We start from the raw sequence: 19,481 nt of genomic DNA, 5'->3' as shown, positions 1-19,481 counted from the left end.
ACTGCACATGATTGAAATAAGCTGCAGAACGTTGTGAACTCAAGTCAGCACCATCATGGGCACTAGCCTTCCCAACAAGAACAAGACCTTCAAAAGTCAATACCTCAAGAAGGCAGCATCTATCATTAAGGACCCCCATCGCCCAGGATATGCCCTCTTCTCATTGCTACCAACAAGGAGGTACAGGAGCCTGAAGGCACACACTCAGTGTTTCAGGAACAGCTTCCCTCCCTCTGCCATCAGATTTCTGAATGATCCATGAACCCACGTACACTACCTCACTACTTTTTCTCTTTTTGCGCTACATATTTAATTTAACACTTTTAAATATTATATATACACACACACCTTTATTGTAATTTATAGTTTTTATTCCGTATTGTAATGTATGACTGCTGCAGGACAATAAATTTCACAACAACTGCCAGTGATATTAAACCACTCAAATTACCACACATTACAAACAGGCAGAGGTGCATCTCTGAGCCCGTCGAACCTTGAAGTGAAGGGTTACAACAGCAGAAGAACACAAACATACGCTCAATGGCCACTCTATTAGGTACAGGAGGCATCTACTAAAGTGGCCACTGAGTGTACATTAATCTTCTCATTAATATCACCACTTATCTGAACTCAGGACACCAGACTATTCATCCTGTTCCCACAACAAGCCCCGACAGGTAACTGAGAATCAGATGTACAGGAAGGAATGTCCAGCCGATGCTTCTCATTTCGGCTCAGTGCCAAGACCATTGACCTGCTCCATGAACAGAGAAGTTTCCAATGATCGGATTCCTCCCAGCACTCAATCAGAAATATTGATTATCTGGCAACTTTCCAAGTTGATATACAGAGATCTTCATTGTACGTAGAACAACTAGACGCTCTAATACTCAAGTTGTGACTCTAAGACTTTGCTGGCGCCACAGGTAGACAGGGAGTGTTTGGCATACTGTACTGGCCTTCATAAATCCATGTAATGAGGGCAGGAGATGGGATCTTATGTTGAAGTTGTGCAAGACCTAATTTGGATTATTGTGTGCAGTTCTGGTCACCTACCGACAGGAAAAATATAAATAAGAGTACAGAGAACATTTACAAGGGACCAGAACATAGAACAGCACAGTACAAGTGTCTCGACCCACAATGTCGTACCAAACTTTTAACCTTCTCTAAAATCAGCCTACTTCCCAGATTGCCCTTCATCTTTCCTATCATCCATGTGCCTATCTATGAGTTTCTTAAATGTCTCTAATGTACCCGCCCCTACCATCACCCCTGGCAGGGTGTTCCACACACCCACCACTCTCTGTAAAGAACAGATATAGCCATTTGTATGAGCCTAAGACTTTGGCACAGTACTGTAAGTTGTCCCTTTAGGGTTGTTGGGGGTTGCTGGGTGGTGTGGCTCGAAGTGCCGACCCAGAGGTGTACTGCTAAGTAAGTAAATTGGATGCTCGGCCTCAGAGGGCAGTGGAGGCTAATTCTCTGGATGCTTTCAAGAAAGAGTTAGATAGCGCTCTTAAAGAAAGCGGAGTCAAGGGATATGGGGATAAGGCAGGAACTGGATACTGATTGTGGATGATCAGCCATGATCACAGTGAATGGCGGTGCTGGCTCGAAGGGCTGAATGGCCTACTCCTGCACCTATTGTCTATTGGATACCCTCGCTCTGGAGAATGACAGCCCTGTTACTGGTACTGGAATTGGTTTATTATTGTCACATGTACCGAGATACAGTGAAAAGCTTTTATTTGTGTGCCATTCAAATAGATCATTCCACACAAAAGCACATCGAGGCAATTAAATAACACACAGAATGAAGAATATAGGGAAAAAAAACTAGAGTTTCTGCAGCAACGAAGACAGAACTCTGGACAAACTCAGTAGGTCAGGCAGCATCTATGCAAAAGAGTCAGTATTTCAGGCTAAGACCCTTCATCAGAACGGGAAAGGATGTGGGGAGTTAGCTGCTATAAAAAGGTGGGGGAGGGAAGGGTGGAGAAAGATCTGGCAGGTGATAGAAGGATTCAGGTGGAGGGAGGGGAGGGCTGGGCAGGAGGTTGAGATGGAGGAGAGGCTGGTTTTCATGAAGGACTGAGCTGCATTTGCAACTCACCATAGAACACAGAGCATTATGGCCCCGTACAGACCCTTCGGCTCACAGTGTTGTGTCTGCTTTTTAACCAACTCTATGATCAATCCACCCTTCCCTCCCACACACCTCTCCATTTCTCTATCAGCCTATCATTTCCCCTTCCAATCATTTGCCCACCACTGAAGTAAGACTCAAAATTCCCTTAGGGAACCCAGAGGAAATTCCCACTGCGTTGAGGCCCTGGCTTCCACGGGGAACATTTGTAACAAACTACCTCAATATCACGACGTTCTGCAGATGCCGGAAATCTTCAGCAACACACACACGCACAAAATGCTGGAGGAACTCAGCAGGGCAGGAGAGGAATAAACGGTTGATGTTTCAGGCCAAGACACTTCATCAGGACTGGAAAGGAAGGGTGAAGAAGCCGGAATAAGAAGGAGGGAGGGGAAGGAGTACAAACAGGTGATAGGTGAGACCAGGTGAGGGGGAAGGTGGGTGGGGAGGGGGGATGAAGTGAGTCGCTGGGAGGTGATAGGTGAGACCAGGTGAGGGGGAAGGTGAGTGGGTGGGGAGGGGGATGAAGTGAGACACTGTGAGGTGACGGGTGAGACCAGATGAGGGCGAAGGTGGGTGGGTGGGGAGGGGGGATGAAGTGAGTCGCTGGGAGGTGATAGGTGAGACCAGGTGAGGGGGAAGGTGGGTGGGGGGGGGATGAAGTGAGACACTGGGAGGTGATAGGTGAGACCAGGTGAGGGGGAAGGTGGGTGGGGGGGGGATGAAGTGAGACACTAGGAGGTGATAGGTGAGACCAGGTGAGGGGGAAGGTGGGTGGGTGGGGAGGGGGATGAAGTGAGACACTGGGAGGTGACAGGTGAGACCAGGTGAGGGGGAAGGTGGGTGGGTGGGGAGGGGGATGAAGTGAGACACTGGGAGGTGATAGGTGAGACCAGGTGAGGGGGAAGGTGGGTGGGTGGGGAGGGGGATGAAGTGAGACACTGGGAGGTGACAGGTGAGACCAGGTGAGGGGGAAGGTGGGTGGGTGGGAGAGGGGGGATGAAGTGAGACACTGGGAGGTGACAGGTGAGACCAGGTGAGGGGGAAGGTGGGTGGGTGGGAGAGGGGGGATGAAGTGAGACACTGGGAGGTGACGGGTGAGACCAGGTGAGGGGGAAGGTGGGTGGGTGGGAGAGGGGGGATGAAGTGAGACACTGGGAGGTGACAGGTGAGACCAGGTGAGGGGGAATGTGGGTGGGTGGGAGAGGGGGGATGAAGTGGGTGGGTGACGGGTGAGACCAGGTGAGGGGGAAGGTGGGTGGGGGAGAGGGGGATGAAATGGGTAGGTGGAAGAGGTAAAAGGCTGAAGAAGAATCTGTTTCTCATCACACCTGTGTGTACATGGAATTGTGCAAATGACAAAACTCAACTTTGACTTTACTAAAACACTGTAACCCTTTGTCCATTTCATATTTATTACTGTAAAAGTCCTTTTTATTCCTATTTGCTTCTTCCTTTGAGAAAGACAAAGAATTTCATAAACACAAGGGATTCCACGAATGTAACAAGTACAAAGCAACACACAGCATCTGTGGAGTCAAAGACCCTTCATCAAAATTCAAAGTAAATTTATTATCGAAGTACATATGTCACCATATACAACCCTGAGATTTGTTTTCTTGTGGGCATTCTCAGTAAACACAAGAAACACAATATAAGATCGCACCCAAATAGGACGGACGAGCACCAGAGTGCAAAAGCCAATAAACTGGGCATATACAATAAGATAAAAAAACACAAAACAAAAATCAATAAATATCGAGAACATTAGATGAAGAGTCATTGAAAGTGAGAGCAGAGGTTGTGGGAACAGTTTAGTGATGGAGCACGTGAAGTTGAGGACAGTTTTCAAATTAGCAGCACAGTTGGCAAACAAATCAAAGTTTGTTACTGCACCTCAATAATAAACAGATTTGCCAAATTGATTTATTTGATTTACTTTTCACAGCTCTAATCAATTTTCCATTTGATAATTGGTTTATTATTGTGACATACTGATGAGTGAAAAAAGTTTTGTTAGCATACCTTCTGAACAGGCCATTCCGTATGGAGGTGATCCAAACGCAGCATTATAGCGCAGGGCAGGCAGACAAATAAAGTGCAAATGTTGGCTGATACGGCTCAGTCCATGATGGGTAACGCTCTCCCCACCACTGAGCAGATCTACACGGAGCACTGTCACAGGACGGCAGCATCCATCATCAGGGACCCCCACCACCCAGGCCGTGCTCTCTCCTCACTGCTTGGTTCAGGACCCACACCACCAGGTTCAGGAACAGTTATTACCCCTCAACCATCAAACTCTGGAAAAGCTCACTCAGCTTCACTCACCCCATCACTGAACTGTTCCCACAACCTAAGGACTCTCTGTCAAGGACCCTTCATCTCATGTTCTCGTATACTTACAGCTTATACAGCCATAGACTCACAGAGAAACACAGCACCGAAACAGGCCCTTCGGCCCATCTTATCCATGCCAAGCTACTTAAACTGCCTACTCCCATTGACCTACACCTCCATAACCCTCCCATCCATGTACCTATCCAAACTTCTCAAACTTTGAAATCAAGCTCACATCCATCACTTGTGTCGGCAGCTCATTCCACACCCTCGTGACCCTCTGAGTGAAGAAGTTTCCCCTCATGCCCCCCCTTAAACTTTTCACCTTTCACCCTTAACTCATGACCTTTGGCTGTAGTCCCACCCAACCTCAGGGGAAAAAGCCTGCTTGCATTTACCCTATCTACACTTCTCATAATTTTGTATAGCTCTATCAAATCTCCTCTCAATCTTTTACATTCTAAGGAATAAAGTCCCAACCTATTCAATCTTTCCCTATAGCTCTGGGTGCAGTCTTTCATTGATTCTATTATGGCTCTTGTATTTACTGCAAATGCCCGCAAGAATCTCAGGGTTGTAAATGGTGACATACATGTTCTTCAGTAACAGAGGGACATCCATTTTCAAGACAGATGAGGAGGAATTTCTTTAGCCAGAGGCTGGTGAATCTGTGGAATTCATTACCACAGATGGCTGTAGAGGCCAAGTCAGTGGGTATATTCGAGTGGAGGTTGATAAGATTCTTGATTAATCAATGTGTTAAGGGTAACGGGAAGAAGGCAGGCGAATGGAGTTGAGAGGGTTAATAAATCAGCCCTGATGGAATGGTGAATGGCCTATTCTGTGCCTGTGTCTTATGGTCTTACAAAACACAGTGAGTTCACTATTGTCCCTCAGAGTAAATTTCTTGCCACTGGTAGCTGGTGTCCACATTTAGAATATCCCCACATCATACAGCTGATTTACAGCCCTGAGCTGCTCAGAATCTCAGTCAGGTTCATTATCACTGACGCACCTCAGGAATTTTTTTCTTTTGAAGCAGCAGTAGAGAACAATGTCCTAGTCATAGTCATAGTCATTCTTTATTGATCCCAGGGAAAATTGTTTTTTTTGTTACAGTTGCACAATAAATAATAGTAATAAAACCATAAATAATTAAATAGTAATATGTAAATTATGCCAGTGAATTATGAAATAAGTCCAGGACCAGCCTATTGACTCAGGGTGTCTGACCCTCCAAGGGAGGAGTTGTAAAGTTTGATGGCCACAGGCAGGAATGACTTCCTATGACGCTGTGTTGCGTCTCGGTGGAATGAGTCTCTGGCTGAATGTACTCCTGTGCCCACCCAGTACATTATGTAGTGGATGGGAGACATTGTCCAAGATGGCATGCAACTTGGACAGCATCCTCTTTTCAGACACCACCGTCAGAGAGTCCAGTTCCATCCCCACAACATCACTGGCCTTACGAATGAAATTACAAATATATAAATATTACTCTGTTAGAGAAATAAATAGTGTTGATGAATTCGTTGTCAGTTCAGAAATCTGATGGCAGAGGGGAAAACGCTGTTCCTAAAATATTATTGAGAAGGTACAGGACCCTAGATCTTCAGGCTTCTGTACCCTCTCCTCAATAGTATTAATGCAAAGAGAACTTGTCCCAGATGGTGACACCATAGGACCGTGAGACACTGGAGTAGAATCAGACCATTCAGCCCATCGAATCTGCTTCTTGAGGGTCTTTAGGGATGGATGCTGCCTTCCTGAGGGACTGTCTCTTGACGATGTCAGTGGTGGGTGTGTGGAACGTGCTGCCGGGGTGGCGACAGAGGCAGATACATTAGGGACTTTTAACAGATTCTTAGATAGGGACAATTATGATAGAAGAATGGAGGATTATGGGGGAAGGAAGGGTTAGATTGAGCTTGAAGTAGGTCAACATCACGTACTGATCTACGTTCTCGATGGAGGGAGGGCTGTGCCCATGATGGATCTGACCGAGTTTACAGCCCTCTGCAGCCTCTTGCGATCCTGTGCACAGGCCCCTCCATACCAGGCGATGATGTAACCAATCAGAACACCCTCTACGGCACATCTACGAGATTTTGATGACGTGCCAAATCTCCTCAAACTCCAAATGAAGTGTAGCCGCCGGTATCTCTCCTTCATAGTTGCATCAATGTGTTCAGATCCGAGATGTTGCCATCCAGGATCCTGCAGCTGGTCAACCTTTCCACCACCAGACCTTCGATGAGGACTGGTATGTGTTCCCATGACTTCCCCATTCTGTTGTTCACAATCAGTTCCTCGGTCTTACTGTCACTGAGAGTGAGATTGTTGCAGCATCGTTCAACCAGCTGACCTATCTCACTCCTGCATGCCTCCTTTTCAGCATCACTTCAGTTCAGCACTGATTATCCTCGAGAACTATCACCACCCTGCCAGGAAGCCCAGCACCAGTAGGGCCTCCTACCCTCAGGAAGTTCCAATTGCTACTCTCCCAAACTGAACTGAATCATCACATAGGAGTGGTCCAGAGCACAAACTATAAATGTGGCCACTTTTGAGTGGAGTCATGGAGCCATAGTTAATTCTAGCCTTTGGTCATGACCAAAACCAGCTCCTGCCCAAGCAAGAGACTGAAATTTGTCTCTTGCCCCAGTAAGTCCACGGTGGACGCAATCTCACTGGCTCTCCACTGGACAACAGGAATACCTACAATTATAGCTCAGTGTTCAACACAATCATACCCTCAGTTCTAACCAACAAGCTCCAAAGCCTGGGCCTCTGTACTTCCCTCTGCAACTGGATCTTTTGACTTCCTCACAGTCTGTGCAGATCAAAAGTAACATCTCTTCCTCGCTGATAATCAACATTGGCGTAACTCAGGGATGAGTGCTTAGCCCATGGCTCTACTCTCTCTACACCCACAACAGTGTGACTAGGCACAGATCAAATATCATCCATAAATTTGCCAACAACACAGCTATTGTTGGCAGAGTTTCAGATGGTGATGAGGTGGTGTACAGGAGTGAGACAGCAACTGGTTAAGTGCTGTTGCAGAAACAACCTCGCACTCAACACACCCATCATTGTCCAGCGACCTAGTTTTCCATTCCATTTTCCAGTTTCCCTCTCACACCTTTTCTTCTCACTTGCCAATGACCTCTCCCAGTGCCTCTCCTCCTTCCCTTTCTCCCATGGTCCACTCTCCTCTATCAGATTACTTCTTCAATCTTTTCCACCTATCACTTTCCAGCTTCTCACTTCCACCCCCACCCACCTTCCCCCTCACCTGGTCTCACCTATCACCTCCCAGTGTCTCACCTCATCCCCCCTCCCCACCCACCCACCTTCCCCCTCACCTGGTCTCACCTATCACCTCCCAGTGTCTCACTTCATCCCCCTCTCCCCCACCCACCTTCCCCCTTACCTGGTCTCACCTATCACCTCCCAGTGTCTCACTTCATCCCCTCCCCCACCCACCCACCTTCCCCCTCACCTGGTCTCACCTATCACCTCCCAGTGTCTCACTTCATCCCCTCCCCCACCCACCCACCCACCTTCCCCCTCACCTGGTCTCACCTATCACCTCCCAGTGTCTCACCATCCCTCCCTTCCCCCGTTTTCTTATTCTGGCATCTTCCCCCTTCCTTTCCAGTCCTGATGAAGGGTCTCAGACTGAAACATTGACTTTTTATTCCCCTCCATAGACGCTGCCTGACCTGCTGAGTTCCTCCGGCATTTTGTATTAATTCCAACTGCTTCGAGTTTTGATTATTACTGCAATTAATTATTTCTGCTTGCTAATATTTAATTTTGGGTTGAGGATTGCGATGTTTTGAGTTACAGAAGTAATCGGCCATTTCAGTATCGACAATAACGCCTGGGCTCGGGAACCGTACCCGCTGCTGACAGTCCGGTCCGGTACGGTCCCGTATATCGAAACGGTCCGCCGCACTCGCAGCGTTTGTTAGGCTGCTCAGCGGGACCGGGAGTCGGTGTGTAACAGTGCAGAGCCCGTTGCCCCGGGCTGTCCGCCCTCTCCCCAGTCCCACTGTCACTTCCATCTCTCGAACCCACCTTTCTGGTTTGCGGAATGGGGGAGGTTAGGCTTGTCAGCCGCCTTGTGTTCAGCGCCTGGTTCGCCTTTCAATAAAATGTTAAAATAGCGCACAGGCCGGGGAGTGCTCTCTCCGCCTCCCTCCGTCCCCCTCTCACACACAGGCAGAGGAACACACACACACACACACAGATGGATATGGCTATGGATACATAGACACACACACAGGGCAGCCATTCAACACCATGTCGGAAGGCAACACGGTACTCACCGCCTCAGCAGTCTTCAGACACTGAACTCCTCTTCCCCACTGAAAGCAATGTCTGCCTCTCGGTTGCGTCCTCTCGAGGCATCTCAGAGGGAAAAGGCGAAGAGGCCCTTGCGCTCCGCACAAAGGGAACAGCAGACGGTGAAAGCGCAATACTCACTAGAGGGCATCTCGGAGACATGACAGCGGCCGCCGGTTTAACCGCTTCCTCACCGGACGGCTCGCCGCAGTTAGACCGCTCTATAGCTGCCCTTTTCCTCCAACGTCCTGACTACCTGTTGACAAGGCCATGGATCATAAGATATCGGAGCAGAATTAGGCCATTCGGCCCATCGAGTCTGCTCCGCTATTCTATCATGGCTGATTTATTATCCCTCTCAACCCCATTGTCCAGCCCTCTTCCCGTAACCTTTGACGGTAAGACATAGGAGCATAAAATATGCTTCTGTTGGCAGCCTGTGTCAAAAAGCAGATGGAGTGGACTGGCTTTTAATATTTCATAATATCTGATCCATTGATTAAAAATTGAGGGAGGTTTTAAAATCTCTACACCACACTAAACTTAAAACAGTCCGTTGATATAATTGGATTCCATTTGCAATATTTCAATGTAGAACATAGATTATGGAGCAGTGCGTCCACAATGTTGTGCCAGCATTTAAACCTAGACAAAGATCTATCTACCCAACCCCCATTTTTTATCATCCATGTGCCCATCTCAGAGTCTGCTAAATGTCCCTAATGTGGCTGCTTTTGCCACCACTCCCTGTCTGAAAAACCTACCTCTGACATCCCCCCGCCCCCACTACACTTTCCTTCAATCACCTTAAAATGGTACCCCTCCTATTAGCCATTTCTGCCCTGGGAATGAGTCCCTGGCTGTCCACTCCATCTCTGCCTTTTATCATCCTGTCAAGTCACCTCCCACTGCAGATGGCCAGAGCAGGTTCAAGAGACTGATTCTGGGGATGAAAGGGTTAATGTATAAGGAGCATTTGATAGCTCTGGGCCTGTACATATTATATGTCAAAGGTTAGGTGGAGAAGGCAGCAGAAACTCACAAGTGTTTTAGAAGAATGGGGGGGGGTGGGATTCATTGGGCCTATTGAACTTTGAAAGGCCAAGACGTAGTCAGAGAGTCTAGGACCAGAGGGCACAGCCTCAGGTTAGAGGAACATGCATTTAGAACAGAGATGAGAAGGAATTTATTTAGCCGGAGGGTGGAGAACCTGTGGAATTCATTGCTACAGATGGCTGTGGAGGCAACATGGTTGGATATATTTAAAGTGGAGGTTGATTGCTTCTTGGTTAGTGAGAGTGTCAAAGGTTACGGGGAGGAGGCAGGAGGGTGGTGTTGAGAGGAAGAATAAATCAACCAGGGTAGAATGGTATAGTAGACTTGATGGGCTGAATGCCTTACAGTCTTCTGAAAAGTCCTAGCACGCTCAATTTATCCTCGTACAACATGCTCTCTAATCCAGGCAGCATCCTGGTAAATCTCCTCTGCACCCTCTCGAAGACTGGGTACACCACAGGAAACATCCTATCTGGATGCATCAGTGCATCTGCTCTACCCGTGACTACAAGAAATTGCAGAGAGTTGTAGCCACAATTAAGCACATCACAGAGAGCAGACACCCCTCCGTGGACTCTGTCTAAACTTGGCATTTGTACTGACTTTGTCACATGCAGCAAGATTACAGTGAAAAACTTATCCTGCATACTGTGACTGCGGGTGCTAAACTGCATCATTTGCTGCCGTTCCTTTGAATCTATCAGCTGCGTGGGGTGGTGAGGGTGGGGAAGAGCCTGCGACATGGGCAGCAGCTTGTTCTCCATATCGTACTGCCCCAGTTTGCATCTCATTTTTCCAATCCTGCGCTGTGACCCCTCCATTCCAGACATAGGAATTACTATTGTCCAGGTGTTCCAAGGCCAAGTGGAGAGCCAATGAGACTGCACTCACTGTAGAGCTATGTCCTGACGAAGGGTCTCGGCCTGAAACGTCGACTGCGCCTCTTCCTACAGATGCTGCCTGGCCTGCTGCGTTCACCAGCAACTTTGATGTGTATTGCTTGAATTTCCAGCATCTGCAGAATTCCTGTTGTTCACTGTAGAGCTATTTTGGCAACAGGTAAATTGCTGTGGGGCCAAGTCTTTGCTTAGACAGGAGTTGATTCTAGCCATGACCAATCTCTCAAAGCACATCAGAATCAGAATCAGGTTTATTATCACTGGCATGTGATGTGAAATTTGTTAACTTATAAAAGAGAGCAGAATAAATTTATTTATTTATTTATTAATAAATAAGTAAATGGATTACAGTATACATACATTGAATAGATTTAAAATGTGCAAAAATCATAAATACTGTATACTTAAAAAAGTGAGGTAGTGTACAAAGCTTCAACGTCCATTTAGGAATCAGATGGCAGAGGGGAAGAAGCTGTTCCTGAATCGCTGAGTGTGTGCCTTCAGGCTTCTGTATCTCCTACCTGATGGTAACAGTGAGAAAAGGGCATGCCCTGGGTGCTGGAGGTTTTTAATAATGGATGCTGCCTTTCTGAGACACCGCTCCATGAAGATGTTCTGAGTACTTTGTAGTCTAGTACTCAAGGTGGAGCTGACTAGATTTACAACCTTCTGCAGCTTACTTTGGTCCTGTGCAGTAGCCCCCCGCCCCCCAGACAGTGATGCAGCCTGTCAGAAAGCTCTCCACACAGTAGAATTATCACAGTAGATACAAGTGCAACTGGGCAAGTGTCATTGAGACAGCTCACCCTCCTCTTCTTGGACACTGGTATGATTGTTGTCCTTTTGAAGCACCTTCAGAAGTCAACACCTCGAGAAGGTGGCACGCATCATTCAGGACATACCCTCCTCTCATTAATACCATCACAGAGGAGGTACAGAAGTCTGAAGACGCACACTCAACATTTCAGGGACAGTTTCTTCCCCTCTGCCATGAGACAATGAGCTCATGAACATGACCTCTACCCTTCTTGTTTTTTTTTACTGTTTTTAATGGAAGTCGGGTTTGAGGACGTGATTTTAAGATCTTTAACTCTGCTTGGTTCCAAGTTAGCCCATTGCTTTGCTTTGCTTTTAGTTAGTTGCACTGTGGGGTTTTTTTTTTGGGGGGGGTTTCCCTTTTCTCTATTGATATATATATAAAAATTAGTATACTATTATGTTACCTTGGTATGTTATGTTTAAATTACATTGTTTGTATCACCTTTTTTTCTGTATTAATATCTCCTGTAATTTTATTATATTCTAACAGTGTATTAGTGCCTATATGGCTTACCTTTTTGTATACTTATTCAATAAAAAGATATTAAAAAAAAGAACATGACCTCAGTAGTTTTTGCTTTCTTTTTGCACCACTTACTTAATTTAACCTTTTATATATATTTCTTATTGCAATTTATCAGTTAAAAATTATGTATTTCATTGTACAGCTAAGTTAACAAATTTCACGACAAATGGCGATGATATTAAACCCCAATTTTGAAACTGATTTCAAACTCCCGACTGCAGCAGTGAGAAAGTTGGTGTGGGGGGTTCACACAGGTGTAGTTTTATTTTCCCTTTCAAAGCGTGCGTAAAAGGCATCGAGCTTGTCTGGGAATGAAGCATCACTGCCATTCATGATGTTAGGTTTTGCCTTCTAGGAAGTACAAACCCCGCCAGAGCTGACATATATCCAACTCCATCTCTAACTTGAATCAGAGTTGTTTTTTCACCCTTAAGGTAGCCTTCCATAGGTTGTACCTGGACTTCTTGTATATTTCTGGATCACTGTTTCTGAATGCCACAAATCTAGCCCTCAGCAGACTATAAGCCTCCTGTTTCATCTACAGCTTTCGTTTGGGTATGTCCGGTATGTTCTCGAAGGCACACTCTTATCGACGCAGGTCTTGATGAAGTCAGTGACAACTGTGGTATAACCATTCAGATTTGAAGATGTCCAGTCCACCGACTCAGATCAGTTCTGTAAATCCTCCTCTGCGTCCCTTGTCCGTACCCGCTTGGTCCTCACCATTGGTGCTGTTTGTCTTTAGTCTCTGTTTCTATAATGGAAGTAGAGTACAGTCAGATAATTGGACTGTAGTGTTGCACAGTAAGTGCGCTTGATGGTGGTATAACAGTGGTCAAGTGTGTTGGCTTCTGTGGTTCGACAGGTGGTACCTGTTCAGATACTTCGTCAAGCTGCCTGCTTGAAATCCCCCGGAATGGTAGGGAAGGCGTCAGGGTGCGTTGTTTTGTGCCTGCTGATTACAGTGTTCAGCTCCTCCAGAGCCTGCCTGACATCGGCCTGAGGCAGAACGTACACCGTTACCAGGATCACTCCTCAGCAGAGAAAATGGACGACACTTGAGCACTAGATGTTCCAGGGTGAGCAGGACTGAGACAGAAATGTCACGTCTGTGCACCATGAGGAGTTAATTATAATGCATACTCCACCATATTAACTCAAGTTGACTCGAATTAATCCTGAAACCTGATCTGGTCATTCCGCATCTGGAGTGGATGTGGAGAGGATGTTTTGGATATTGGGGGAGTCCAGGACTGGAGGACACCGCTTCACAATACATGGATGTCCCTTTAGAACAGAGATGAGAAGAAATTTCTTGAGCCAGAGGGTGGTGAATCTGTGGAATTCATTGCCACAGGCATCTGTGGAGGCCAAGTCACTGGGTGTATTTAAAGAGGAGTTTGATAGGTTTTTGATTAATCAGGATGTGAAGGGCTACGGGGAGAAGTCAGGAGAGTGAGGTTGAGAGGGATAATAAGTCATCTGTGATGGCATGGTGGAGCAGACTTGAGGGGCTGAATGGCCTCATTCTGCTCCTCTGTTTTATTGTCTAACATAAAATATTACAGCACGGTACAGGCCCTTTGGCCCACAATGTTGTGCCAACCTAGATAACCCAACTCCAAGATCAACCTCATAATTACAAGAAATTTTGCAGATGCTGGAAATTTTGAGCAACACACACAAAATGCTGGAGGAACTCAGCAGGTCAGACAGCATCTATGGAGAGGGATAAACAATCAATGTTTGAGGCCGAGACCTTTCATCAGGAGTGGAAAGGAAGGGGGAAGACGCCAGAACAAGAAGGTTCTCTCCTTCCTTCTCTTTCAATAGCACAGTTGCGTTGCAGTTAGTGTAACACTTAATGGTGTGAATGATGGGGGTTCAATTTGCATCACTGTCTGTGAGGAGTTTGTACGTTCTCCCTGTAGGTTTGAGGTGCTCCAGTTCCCCCCCCCCCCACGTTCCAAAGGCCAATGGGCTAGTAAGTTGTGGGAATTGGGGCACTATGGAAGCCTAGCGTTTAGCCCATTGCTATCATAGCTTGGGCATCGTTCCGGCATCCTCTGTAAGTAAGATTTGAACATTTATCCTGTGTGTGTATGGGTTTCCTCTGGGTACTCTGGTGTCCTCTCAAATCCAAAGACATACCAGTTGGCATACAATGACTGGTCATTGTAAGTTATCCTGTGAGTAGGGTAGGGTGAAATTGAAAGATTGCTGGGCAGTGCAGCTCAAAGGGTCAGAAGGGACTGTTCCACACTGTATCTCTAAATAAACTATTCCCTGCTCTGTTTCTCCTCTCACTCCTTCTGTTCTCCTCACCTGCCCATCAGCTCCCTTTGGGTTCCCCTCCTTCCCTTTCTTCCGGTCTCTACTCCTATCAATTTCTTTCTTCTTCAGCTCTTTACCTCTTCTACCAATCACCGCCCAGCTTGTAATTCTCACCCTCACCCTTGCCTTTTCATTCTGGCTTCTGCCCTCTTCTCTTCCAGTCCTGATGAGGAGCCTCGGCCCAAAACGTTGACTGTTTATTAAGTTCCTCCAGCATTTTGTGTGCTTTGCTCCATGATCAATCTAACCCTCCCCTCCCACACAGCCCTCCATTTTCCTATCATCCACGTGCCTGACTAAGAGTCTCTTAAATGTTCTTAACGTATCTGTCTTGACCAGAGTCAAAATCAGGTTTGATATCACTGGCTTATGTTGTGAAATATATTGTTTAGTGGCAGTGCAAGGCATAAAATAATACATATTCAGAAATGAACAAGCAGAGCAAAAGTGAGGCTGTGTTCAGGTGATGGTGCAATATATAAAATATACATACATAAATTTAATAGGTCATGCAAACAAGGGATTAAAATAGTGAGAAATCTGAAGACAGAGGGGAAGAACCTGTTCCTGAAATGTTGAGTGTGTGTCTTCAGGATTCTGTACCTCCTTCTTGATGGAGGTATCAAATATCTGGTAAAAAGTGATTTGGGGGAAACAGCTGGTGTTCTACTCGTTTCTTTCTGTTTTGAGAGTTAATCTGGTGAATAAAAACACGGAAGTCCACCTCCAACACGAGCCTTGGGGGGATTCAGCGAAACTTCCCCAGTGCTGGCCAGCAGTTGCAGGAAGAGCCATCAGCTGGATGAGGGTGAGGAACAGCTGACGTAAGGATCAAGATCAACTTCATTCAAAGTTCAAAATAAATTTATTATCAAAGTACTGTGCATTATATGTCACCATATGCACCCCGAGATTCATTTTCTTGTGGGCATTTACAGAAAACACAAAGAAACACAAGACAGTCAATGAAAGACCACACTCTACAGGACAGACAAAACAGCCAATGTGCAAAAGACAAAGAAATGTGCAAATACAAAAAGAAAACAAAATAATAATAAATAAAAAAAGCAATAAATACTGAGAACATGAGATGAAGAGTCCTTGAAAGGGAGTCCACAGGTTGTGGGGACAGTTCAGTGGTGGGGTGAGTGAAGTTATCCCTACTGATTCAGGCTCTTGTACCTCCTTCCTGACGGCTGCAGTAAGATGGCCTGGTTGGTGGAGGTCTCTGATGATGGATGCTGACCCTGTTTCCATCCAGGGGGTCAGGGTGGACATGGTGGAGGATTACAAATACCTGGGGATACGAATTGACAATAAACTGGACTGGTCAAAGAACACTGAGGCTGTCTACAAGAAGGGTCAGAGCCGTCTCTATTTCCTGAGGAGACTGAGGTCCTTTAACATCTGCCGGACGATACTGAGGATGTTCTACGAGTCTGTGGTGGCCAGTGCTATCATGTTTGCTGTAGTGTGCTGGGGCAGCAGGCTGAGGGTAGCAGACACTAACAGAATCAACAAACTCATCCATAAGGCCTGTGATGTTGTGGGGATGGAACTGGACTCTCTGACGGTGGTGTCTGAAAAGAGGATGCTGTCCAAGTTGCATGCCATCTTGGACAATGTCTCCCATCCACTACATAATGTACTGGGTGGGCACAGGAGTACATTCAGCCAGAGACTCATTCCACCGAGATGCAGCACAGAGCGTCATAGGAAGTCATTCCTGCCTGTGGCCATCAAACTTTACAACTCCTCCCTTGGAGGGTCAGACACCCTGAGCCGATAGGCTGGTCCTGGACTTATTTCTGGGCATAATTTACATATTACTCTTTAACTATTTATGGTTGTATTACGATTTATTATTTATGGTGCAACTGTAACGAAAACCAATTTCCCCCGGGAACAATGACTATGACTATAAATACATAAGCACTAGCATGTATTTACAATGTAAACAGCATTATAAAAAGTGGTTCAAGCTTAATTGCCATTCAACCTTACACATGTATACAGATAAATGAAACTGAGTTTCTCCAGGGTCAAGGTATGTAACACAGTAAATACAGTCACACAGCACATAGCAAATATAGATATACATTCACAAAAAACATTAGCCCAAGTCCCCAAGAGTCACATCCTGTAGATTGATGCAGCATGGAGTGTTGTCCTGGAGCCACGTCTCTGCAAGAACAAGCCGCAGCAGTTCCTCATCTCGCACTAGTGCGGCTGCAGATGATCGGAAACCAGCTTGTCTTCCACCAAGCAAACTCTGGAGGGCAGCACTGACGGGAGGAGCCTGTGCGGACGCTCGCTGCGCCACACAACCTCCAACATCTCCTCTCCAGGGCGACCCCGCAGCGTGAAGGCCTGGTCAATGCATGAATGATGCCACGCAGCTCCCCTGCAAATGAACCCAATGAAGTGCTTACAGTGCTGTGCAGTGACGGGGGTAATAGATAGAGGGGGTTTGGTAGCTAACTAGAATGGTTGCTCAGATTGACTACCTGGGGTAGGAAACTTTTAAGATGGTGTGAAGTTCTTGTTTGATAGCCATACGGAACTTTCCGGAAGGGAGCTTTTGGAAAATGCAATTTGCGGGGTGGGTAATGTCCGCTTCTGTCCCGAACATGTACAAGTCCTGCGGTGATGGTAGACTGCAGCCAACGACCTTTTCTGCTGACCTGAGTTCACTGTAATTTTCATATATTGTGGGAGGGTGCTGCACCAAACCAGACAGTGATGGCTGATGTGAGGATGCTGTGTGTGATGAGAGTGTAGAATTACACCAGGGTGTCCTGGGGAAGATGGAATCACCAAACCAGATGGTAATGTCTGACGTGAGGATGCTGTCTATGATGAGAGTGTAGAATTACACCAGGGAGTTCACCCCAGGAGCTCAAAGGTCAGTTTTGTTGGTCTCGTATACACTGAAACACACAGTGAGGATGTGGAGGGGGCAGCCCGCAAATGTTGCTATGCTTCTGTTGCCAACATGACACATCCACGACTCTCAATCCACCACTCCGGGCACCACTGTCACATAGCAGTTGGCAGATGCTATTACAGCTTAGGTTGTCAGGCTACAGGGTTCAATCCCGGCCACCCTTTAAGCATTTTGTACGTTGTCCGGGAGCTGCAGTTTCCTCCCACAGTCCAAAAACATACTGGTTAGTGGGCAAATGTTCATCATAAATTGTCCTGTGATTGGATTAGGGTTAAATTGGGGATTGTTAGGGGTTGCTGGATGGTGCAGCTAAAAGATCTGGGAAGACTGTACCTCCAAATAAAAAAAATCCTCACTAACCCTAACCTGTACATCTTTGAAACGAGAGAGGAAACCTTACAGAGAGCATCGGGAATTGAACTCCGATCACTGATCGCTGGGACAGCAGAGAGTTATGATAACTGTATGCTACTGTGCTACTCAGTGACAATAGATTGGCCATTGGTTCCTTAAGGCTCTCATAGCCGGGGGAGGTGGGGTAATGGGGACAAGCTCCCACTGCCTATTAAACTCCCCAACTAGCCTCTGACAACCAAGTCCAGCTCCTGGCCTTCACGTGTGGTTTAGCTACTAAGTCCGACAGAACTGTTTCTACTGACAAGGCAGAGGCAAAGGCAGGCCACTGGCGCCTTGAAACCAGTTGCTTCGGGTAGATGGGACTCATTGGACATGGTTGGCAGCTCACCTAGGAGAAGTAAAGCTCTGATCTCAAACCTCCGCTGCCTTGTGGCCATACCTACTCGCGGGGGAGGCTTCGGGAGTGAGACCCGGAGCTGGGGTCCCTAAGGCAGTCCAACGGTGAGTTCAACGCCGACTGGCAACTCCTGCGACAGCGTGGATGCCAAGCTGCACCGGTCTCTCCTGTACCAGCTGCGTGGAGAGGGGGAGCTTGCTGCATGGGCAACAGCCCGCTCTCCATATCAAACTGCCCCGGCCTGTAGACAGCTGGGACCAACGGAGGGCCTCGAGTGACAATAATGAAGGAATTTACAGTTTTGTAAATTGATACACAATGTGAATACATGATAAACAATACTAATGCGGGTGGTCATGCTAATTACTTGTTGAAGTAACAGCCATCATTGCTGAAAATACGGGTCTCAGTGGACTGTGGGATCTTGCTGTGCTGGGTTAGTACCCGCCCCGCCCCTTTCGGAGGGCTGGTTGCTATGGATACACCGCGGATTAAGGGGCGGGGCCTTGCAGACAATGGCAACCGGCGTGGGCGGGGCGAGTGATTATCCCCGCGTTGACCGGCAGGGCGGAGTGAAGGCGTTGGTCACGTGGGCGAGCGTCAGTGCCCCGGTGCGCTTGCGCTGTTACTTGACTGCTGGGAGGGGCAAGGCGAGCCCATCCGGCGCATGCGTGTTTGTGAAGGTCCCGGACGGCCAGTCTGCGCATGTCCACTCCTAGGCAGAGCTGATTTGAGAGGACGTCAAAGACCATGAACAGTTATAATTACATGGGCTTTACAATCTTAGCACAGATACCTTTGATGTGTTCCCCGAATAACAAAACCAAATGTGCCAAAATCCCTGCTTTTTTTCCATAAGCCTAAATTCTTTTGATTTCAAGATCTTAGCAACTCATTTTGATGAACTATGAACCCAGTCAATTGTAGGATGTGGTAATTTTCTACGACCTTCTTGTTCATAACTTTCAGAATAGAGTTACTGCAGCACAGAAACCACTCTCATCGACAAACACAGCACTTGCAGACACACACAGCATACCCCACATCCTGTGCAGTTACGATAGCACCTACAGTCACAAAATAATATTAACACAAGTCGGAGTGATAACCTCTCAATATCAGCTGTGCATACTGTAGTTCCCTCTCAAATGTATACTCTATATTTTGATTGTCTCCTGGCATCCTTCTCTGCTCAAATCCCTCAAAGATGCCGGGCAAGTTGACAGGGTGGTTAAGAAGGCGTATGGTGTGCTGGCCTTCTTTATGTGGGGAATTGAGCTGAAGGTAATGTTACAAAG

The 19,481-nt window shown here is 46.8% G+C and overlaps 1 protein-coding gene across 2 annotated transcripts in view; it reads right to left on the bottom strand.

Annotated features, from left to right (window-relative positions):
- Window positions 1-9,023, bottom strand: part of ndst1b (N-deacetylase/N-sulfotransferase (heparan glucosaminyl) 1b) — a 213,140-nt gene extending 204,117 nt beyond the window's left edge. For both annotated transcript variants that reach the window (XM_063053048.1, XM_063053049.1), the window contains exon 1: window positions 8,833-9,023. The gene's annotated coding sequence lies outside the window, so the exon portion shown is untranslated. The remainder of the gene's footprint in view (window positions 1-8,832) is intronic.
- Between the last annotated feature and the right edge of the window lie 10,458 nt (window positions 9,024-19,481).

The sequence above is a fragment of the Mobula hypostoma genome, chromosome 7 (assembly GCF_963921235.1).
Source record: "Mobula hypostoma chromosome 7, sMobHyp1.1, whole genome shotgun sequence".
NCBI lineage: Eukaryota > Metazoa > Chordata > Chondrichthyes > Myliobatiformes > Myliobatidae > Mobula > Mobula hypostoma.
The sequence above is the reverse complement of the archived record's forward strand: the minus strand, read 5'-3'. Positions and strand labels throughout refer to the sequence as shown.